We start from the raw sequence: 8,052 nt of genomic DNA on the forward strand, positions 1-8,052 counted from the left end.
CGGCGGGCGGGTGCGGAGCGCGGGCTTCGGGGATCGGGCCCACAGGAGAAGCCCCGCGCCCGTCCCCAGTCTCCTTCCTGGGCCCTGGCAGAAGCTTCCCTCCGAAATCCTCCCCATGCCCTCGGGATTGCCGAAGGGCCGGGCCGGGGGCCCCTCCTCAGGACCCCACGCACATCCTCCTCGGAGAACCCCGGAAACCCTGCCGAGCCCCCCCGTGTGCGCCCCGAAAGGTCCCTGCAGAACCCACCCCTCCCGTGGAGCCGTCTCCCCGAGCCCTTCGTGGGTCTCAGCAGCCTTCCTTGCAGACCCCCAATCTTTGGCCCCGAAGCCCCCGTCGTCCTCCAGTCTCCAGAAATAGTCCTCGGAGGCCACTCCTCGTCCATTCCACAGCGTGGCTCTCATAGCTGCTCCAGGAGCCTTCCTCACGAGCTCTGCACACCTCCCCAAGGCTCCCTCCGGACCCCTGTCCATTCCAGAACTCTCCCCCAGAGCTCTGCCTCTCACAGCCCAACAGGCTCGCCCGACTTCCCCCTCCCGGATCCTAAGAATTTTCCCTCCCACTTACCCCATTCCAGAAACCTCCTTGGAGATTTTCCGCTCATACCCCCTGTATTTCTGAGTCCCCCTCCCAGAAGTCCTTCACAATGCCCTCGAAGGACCCTGATCATCTTCCCTGAAGATCTCCTTCCCATGTCCCCAAAATAAATCTTCCTCACAGACTTTCTGAAATGCCCCCAGATCCCAAAAACTCACCTGAAAGACTCCATCCCACTCCCCACCATATTGCAACCTTCTCTCATACACACTCCCCCTTCACGTATCCCTCTGGATCTTTCCACAGATCCCAAAAGTCTCCCCCAGAGGCCTCCTGTCTCCCCTGGTCTCACCACCCTGAAATGCCCTAGAGATCACCCTCAGGTAACCCGACGATCTTCCCCGGGACCCCCTTCCCTACCCCCACTCATTCTTAAAGTCTCCAGCGATTGCCTGAAATCTCCAGAGGATTCTCAACTTCATATTTCAAAAGCTTCTTCCAAAACCCCTTTTACATACTCCACATCTTTTCCAGTCCCCCACATCACACGCTCCAAAAATGGTTTAAGGATCCTGAAAACTTTCCTCATGGTTTCTCTCTCAGATCCTCTAGAACTCACCTTTACTAACACCTCAGAATCCCCCCTTGCAGACCGGTTTTAGAGGAATTTTCTAAAGATCCTCCTCACAACCCCTGTAAGACTGTAAGATTCTCTTGGTGACCCCTCTGAGATGCAGGTTTTCAGGACCCCCCCGCCCACACACACACACACACACACACACACACACACACACACACAGCTTAGAGACCCCAGCAAACCCCTGGAGCCCTCCTGATATTGTTCTTGAAATCCCTCCAAGACCTTCCTGACACCCCCAGAACCCCTTGAATCAATACTTCTGCCTTACTAAGGGACTTTTCTGGAGATGTCACTCCCTGAACTTGCTCACGCAGGTCCCCTAAATCCTCTAGAATCCCCTGAAGAAGACCCTCACACACACCTAATTTCCCCCCAAAATAACCCTCTGAGCTCCTGCCCTGAGAAAGTCCTAGAATTCTTTCTGAAAAACCCACTTCTCTGACACTCAGAAGACCCCGCCTTCCCCATATACTCTTTTGGAGACTTTACTCAGGTTTCTCCTCAACTGAGATCTCTGAAGAGTTTTTCCTAGAAAGATCACTCATGCCACTGCAAGACCAGTCTCAGAAGACCACACCTTCCTCAGACACTCTTTAGAGAATTTTCTCCCAAATCGCCCTCCATCAACCACCCACTCCTAGCGCTTCCTGAGACTTCCTCAGAACTTTCCCTCAGATTCTGCTTCTGACATCCCCAAGAAACGTTATTCAGTACCCTATCAAATTTACTCCCTCACTTTAGAATTCCTCTTTACACCATCTCATTTCCCCATTCTCTTTCCTCTGAAGTCAACTCAGAGACCTTTCTCAGGGGGCCCCCTTTTCCTATTATCCCTTCAGAGGCCCCCAACATTCTCCAGACTCGTCCCTCAAGAGCCTCTATGTTTCCTTGTAAAGATTCTTGAGAGACACCTTTCCCCACCCCCTTGAAATCCCAATGCTCCAAGACGTTTCTTTCAGACCATTTTTCTTAGGTCCCATCCTCATAGACCCCTCCTCCCTTCCAAGATCAAGAGACGCTTAACACCCTCCTTACAGACAGGATTTTCCCCATTTTCCTTTGAGAAGCCTTCTTCCTTCTTCCCTTTGAGGGCCCCCTCACCAAAGAATCCCTTCCCCTATAGCAGTGGTTCTCAAAATGTGGTTCCTGGCCCAGCAGCAACCACATTTGTTAGAAATACACATTCTTGAGTCCTACTCAGATCTACTGACTCAGAAAACCTGGGAGCAGGGCCCAGCAATCAGAGTTTTTAACAAACCCTCCTGGTCATTTTGATGCACACACAAGTTTAAGAACCTGTGCCCTTTAGGAGGATTTCCTTTTCCCCACAAAAACCCTCTGAAAGATGCCTCAGGCTGTGCCTCTGTGCCCTACTGCTCACTGCTATTTTCCTGTTTCCCAGGAATCCCCTTTACAAAGTACCCATCCTCCAGAAACATTTCTTACCTACCTTGAAAGGATCTTGGCTTCTCCACAAGGTTACTCTATTCTCTGAACAGTTATTTCCCATTCTACTTTTGAATGGTTTCTTTGCAGATCTTCCTCGGTGCTTTCTCTTTCTGGCTATCCCTGCAGCCCACTCCTAGCCTTTGGTGCTTCTTTAAATTGCTGCTTCTTTGAACACACATGTCCATCTCTTCTTGTCCATCCGTTTCTCCACATAGGCATCCTCCCCTTGAGGCACCCTCACGAGGTCTTTTCATTCTGTGTCTTACTGCCCAGACCCCTCCACCCCCATTGTACCTCTTAGAACACCGCTCACCTTCAACCTTGTAGTTTTTAATGTACTTGCCCACTCACCCTTACTGGACTAGGAACTCTGAAAGTATGCGACGTGTCTTATTCTTTGAATCCCACAAGGTAGGATCTACCCTTTATAAGTTACTGGAAATCACTAGAGAGTAAGCAACTCTTCCTTCTGCATTGGGCCAGAAATCTCCAAGTTTCTCAGATATCACTCCTCATTCAGGTTTAGCACACTCTCCCTGCCCCCTCCTCTCCTCTCACCTCCCTTTTTTTCTCCACACAGCACCCTTTGCCTTTCCCCCTGCCGTACTTGCTCCTGTCTTTGGGACTTTCTTTGTGTTGTTTCCTGATTCTAAGCTACCCCAAGTCCTTTGCCTGGTGACCTGCCTCACCCCATCCTGGTTGGCTTCTCTTAACAGCCCCTATCAGCTGCTAAGTCTGGGGCCTCCACAGAGCTCTGAACTTTTTTCAAGGGATTCTGTCTCTAGGGCCCAGAAGGGGAAACAGAGACCCCAGGGTAAATACTGAGACCTGCCTTCAGGGAGCTCACAATACCAGTAGGGGGCTTGGACATGTACAAAGCAGAAAATGAGGTACAAATTATATGCTGTAGAAATTCAGCAGTGAGAGGGAGCCCTTTATTTGGAAACTTCACAGAAAAGGTGGTATTTGGGCTGGGTAGTGTTCCATGGGAGTTGGGACAATCATGGTGCCTTACAGGCAGAGGAAACAGCTTAAGCAATGGATCAAAGACAAGAAAGCCTCCTGATCTGTCACCCATGGTATCTCTTCTCTTCACCCAAAAGATAGAGATGAAAGAAGACAGATTTCCTCTATTTGCATTGTATTTGCCAACTGCACTTTAGTGACCTACAGAGTAGTAATAATAATGACCACTGGTTTTTGAATGCTTTCTAACTGCCAGGCACTGTTTAAGCACTTTACAGGTATTCATAGGAACCCTATGAGGTAGGTAAACTACCATTATCCTCATTTTGCATATGATGAGATTAAGGACAGGTAGGACTAATAGAAGGTCTGTGGGCACTGTCCATTCCAAGATCGTAGTGCCTTGGGTCAAAAAGTTGGATTTTTAGTTAAGATAGGTTTGGCTGCAATGGGGTTGTAGTTGTTAGGTATGCAGATGCTGGGTCTGGACAGGATTTGCGTCCCACGTTACCACTCACCAGTTTTGTGCCCTAGGACAAGTTACTTCTCTGGTCTTTTAGTTTCCATAGCTAAAAAAAAAAAAAAAAAAAAAATGAAGGAAATAATGATACTCTACTTCATAGAATTGTTATGAGAATTAAATAAGTTAATACATGTAAAGTACTTAGAACAATGCCTTGCCCATAATTGCAATGTTAGAAGAAAAGAAAAAAACAAAACTCATAGCCAGAACTCTAAAAACATAAAGTGATAGAACCTTAACTCAAAGTGGTTTAAGGAAAAAAGCGGGGGATTAATTGGCTCTTGTTACTGGAAAGTCCAGAGCTAGGTTGGATTCAGGCCTACTGCATCCAGGTGTTCAAATAATTTTCTCAGTCATCTCCTCCCATTTCTCCACTGAGTTAGCTTCATCCTCAACAAGCTTCTACTTTGGGTGACAAAGATGGTCCTCAGCAGCCCCAGGTTTTAACCCTACCGCCTTGGAAAGCCTTAGTGGAAAGAGAACTCTTTCTTGAGAGTCCCAATTTGAAAATAGTTTCTTCCTTGAATAGATGTGAGATTATGCCAGAAGATCCTTAGAAACATATTTTGGGTTCTGTACCCTGCAACTCAGTCTTTGGCTTGCTGAGTCGAATAGGCCTGTGATTCCTTCCCATGAACTTTCTGAGCATTGATGGCAGTCTGCCTCCCCACTGTCCCCCAGCCCCAGTCATTACCTGCTCTGTGATGGTTTGGGTCTAGAAAGAGCTTATGGCTGGTCCGACTCAACCACACTTTGCTTTGGGATATCACGGGTGATATGAGGTGATCAGCCTGGCTTGATGGTGGCCTCAGGGGAGCAGAATCCAGGAGGACTGGCAATACCTTCACCACAGTTTTAGGTTTCCAAGACCCAGAACTTTGGAAGAGAGTTAAGCAGGGTTGCTGTGAGTGGAGTTTGTTTTAGTGTAAACCTGTTGAATAGAAGCGGATTCAGGGCAAGTTACAGAACAGCAGTGTATGGAGTATGCAAGTCTCAAATATCTCCAGCCTGCACTCATTCATTAAACAATGCATGGAGGCACCGTTCTAGGTACTGGAGACAGAGCAGTGAATAAAACATTCAAGGTCCTGAAATTCATGGAATTTATATTCTGATGGGGGAGTGAAACACAAAGAAATCAGAGTGTGATTCATGCTATGAAGGAAATAAAACAGTGTGAAAGAGAGGGTGGGAGTGGCCACTGTAGACAGGGGGATCAGAAGAGGCCTCTTTTGGGAGGTGACAGTTGAGCCTGATAACCAGAAAGATGAGAAGGCACCAGTTGTAGGAAGATCTGGGAGTGGAACATTCTGATGTAAGCATTGCTACATGCAGAAAAAGGACCTCTGTAAGGTGGGGAGATTTATCACAGATATTTATTGAGGGCCAGCTGTGTACCAGGTGCTATGCTAGAATTGGAGATGTAGCAATGAATGACATAGCTATAGTCCTCCCTTCTCTCGTGGGTCTTACAGTCTAGGTGTTTTTGGAAGAGCTGCAGCCTTTGAAGAAACATCTCTTGATGATGATATCATAGACTCCTTCCTACTGGGGAGATGAGGCAGAATGGGGCACAGGTGAGCCCAGATCTGATTGATGAGAGGAAACCAACCTTGTGACAGTCTGGGGAATAGTATTTCAGGCAGAGGGGTCAGCAGGTGCAAAAGCCCTGCGATGTGTTCAGGGAATAACAAGGACCAGTGTGGCTAAAGCCTAAGTGAGGGAGAGGGGCGAGGGGTTGGAAAGGCTGACAGAAGCCAGATCACTTGGGGCCTAAGGGCCACAGTGAAGAGTTTCTATTTTCATTTAAGGGGATTGGGAAACTATTAGAAGGGAGTTTTTGAAAGCAAGACAGTGACATGATCTGATTAATTTTTTTTAGAAAGCTCACTTTGGTTTCTGGGAGGAAAACAGAGGGTCAGGACAGAATCAGGAAGGAAAGTTGGCAGACAATCCATTTGTCCAGATGAGAAATGGTGACATAAATGTGGTGGTGGTAGTGAAGATGGAGAGAAGCAGATGTATTTTGGGTGTACAGAAAACAGGACTTGATGATAGGATTAGAGAAAGAGAGGAATCTAGGATAATAATAATAGCCAAGTCATTTATGCCTCACAACTCTATGAGAGTAGGCACTATTATTATTTTCTGTCTTCCTCCTCAATAGGTACTATTATTACACCCACATTACAGATGACAAAACAGGCACAGCAAGGTGAAATCACTTGCCCAAAATTACACAGGTAGTCAGTGGCAGGCCTATATTTCCAACCCAGCAGTCTGGTTCTAGAGCCACTTAGGTTTGGGGAAAGATAAGGAAGGCGTGTGTAGCTGACATTAAGAAAAAAGAAATATCAAGACCTAATGACTGGGTCTTTGGGAAATGGAAGAAGTCAAAGATGACTCAAAAAATGTCTCAGTTGGCCGGGTACGGTGGCTCAAGCCTGTAATCCCAGCACTTTGGGAGGCCGAGACGGGCGGATCACGAGGTCAGGAGATCGAGACCATCCTGGCTAACATGGTGAAACCCTGTCTCTCCTAAAAAAAAAAAATACAAAAAACTAGCCGGGCGAGGTGGCGGGTGCCTATAGTCCCAGCTACTTGGGAGGCTGAGGCAGGAGAATGGCGTGAACTCGGGAGGCGGAGCTTGCAGTGAGCTGAGATCCGGCCACTGCACTCCAGCCCGGGCGACAGGGCGAGACTCCGTCTCAAAAAAAAAAAAAATGTCTCAGTTGTCCACAGAGAGGTGATAATTGAATCTACAGGAGTTGATTACATTCCTAAGTGAGAGAAAACAAGCATTAAGAAGGGAAAGGAAGCACAGGATAAACTTTTCAGGGGAAAGGGTGTCAAGAAATTTAGGAGTGGGAGGAAAAACACTAGGTTCCCCTCTATTCCAGAGTTTCCCAGAGCTCCCCATACTGTGCTTATCTTCCAGGAGGCCCTGCCTGGCTTCTCTCCTCTCCCTCCCTTCCCCAGCACCATTCATACAAAAAGCTCATTCTCTGCTAATGCAGTGGTATACATATTTTGTGTACATATTTCAGGAGTTTCTGGAAATAATGGTTGATTCTTAGAAGTTGGGCCCCCTTGGCTTCTGACAGTCTGTTCTCAGGTTATGAAAGTGAGTTGACCCTAGGTAACTAGCCTGTTACCTTGTTCATGAAGTATCAGTTCCTCAAAGGCCTAGGTCGTGCTGTAAAAAGAACTAGGAATAGGTAAAAAGGCAGATAGGATCCCCTTATTTATCCAGAGATGTTGATATTAAGGGGCCCTTAGGCCCAACTTTTACCATGTTACCCAGGCTGGTCTCACTGGGCCCAAGCGATCTGCCCACCTCAGCCTCCCAAAGTGCTGGGTTTACAGATGTGAGCCACCATGCCCAGCTTCGTTGCATTGTTAAGAGCAAGCAAGAACTCTGAAGCCAGACTGCCTGGCCTTGAAAATCTCAGCTTAGTGTGCAGTCTTCGGCAAAGTGACTGCTCTGTGCCTCAGTTTCTCCATCTGTAAAATGACAATACAATATTCGTATATGTATGTAATATTTTTAAAATAGAGTTTTGGGAATCAAATGTGCTTATCTGTGGAAAGCTGTTAGCAAAGGGCCTGACAATGCATGATGTATGAAGACATGCTAAACATCATGATTGCTATTGAAATGTAGTATAGCGGAGGGAAAAAGCATCTTGCTAGTTATTTTTAAATACATTGTTTCATTGAGTTCTTCTAACAAGCTTCATTGAGGAAGCAACAGAGTTACTTGCCATAGTCAATATAGCAAGTAAGTATAACAGAGAACCAGGATTTAAGCGAGGTCTGACTCCACATCCTGCTTCTCAATGAAGAGAGCTGGCCTCCAGAGGCGCTGTTTATGGGCATATGGGCCTTTTCTCATTGGGGCCAGAGAAGAAACCCTGAGGGCAGTTTGCCCTGGAACAT

The 8,052-nt window shown here is 47.2% G+C and overlaps 1 protein-coding gene across 1 annotated transcript in view; it reads left to right on the plus strand.

Moving 5' to 3' along the window:
• The first annotated feature begins 5,587 nt into the window (after nucleotides 1–5,587).
• Nucleotides 5,588–8,052, plus strand: part of SAMD4B (sterile alpha motif domain containing 4B) — a 37,798-nt gene continuing 35,333 nt past the window's right edge. The window contains exon 1 of the mRNA XM_011952428.1: nucleotides 5,588–5,690. The gene's annotated coding sequence lies outside the window, so the exon portion shown is untranslated. The remainder of the gene's footprint in view (nucleotides 5,691–8,052) is intronic.

Source organism: Colobus angolensis, unplaced genomic scaffold, assembly GCF_000951035.1.
Source record: "Colobus angolensis palliatus isolate OR3802 unplaced genomic scaffold, Cang.pa_1.0 Scaffold34, whole genome shotgun sequence".
Lineage (NCBI taxonomy): Eukaryota > Metazoa > Chordata > Mammalia > Primates > Cercopithecidae > Colobus > Colobus angolensis.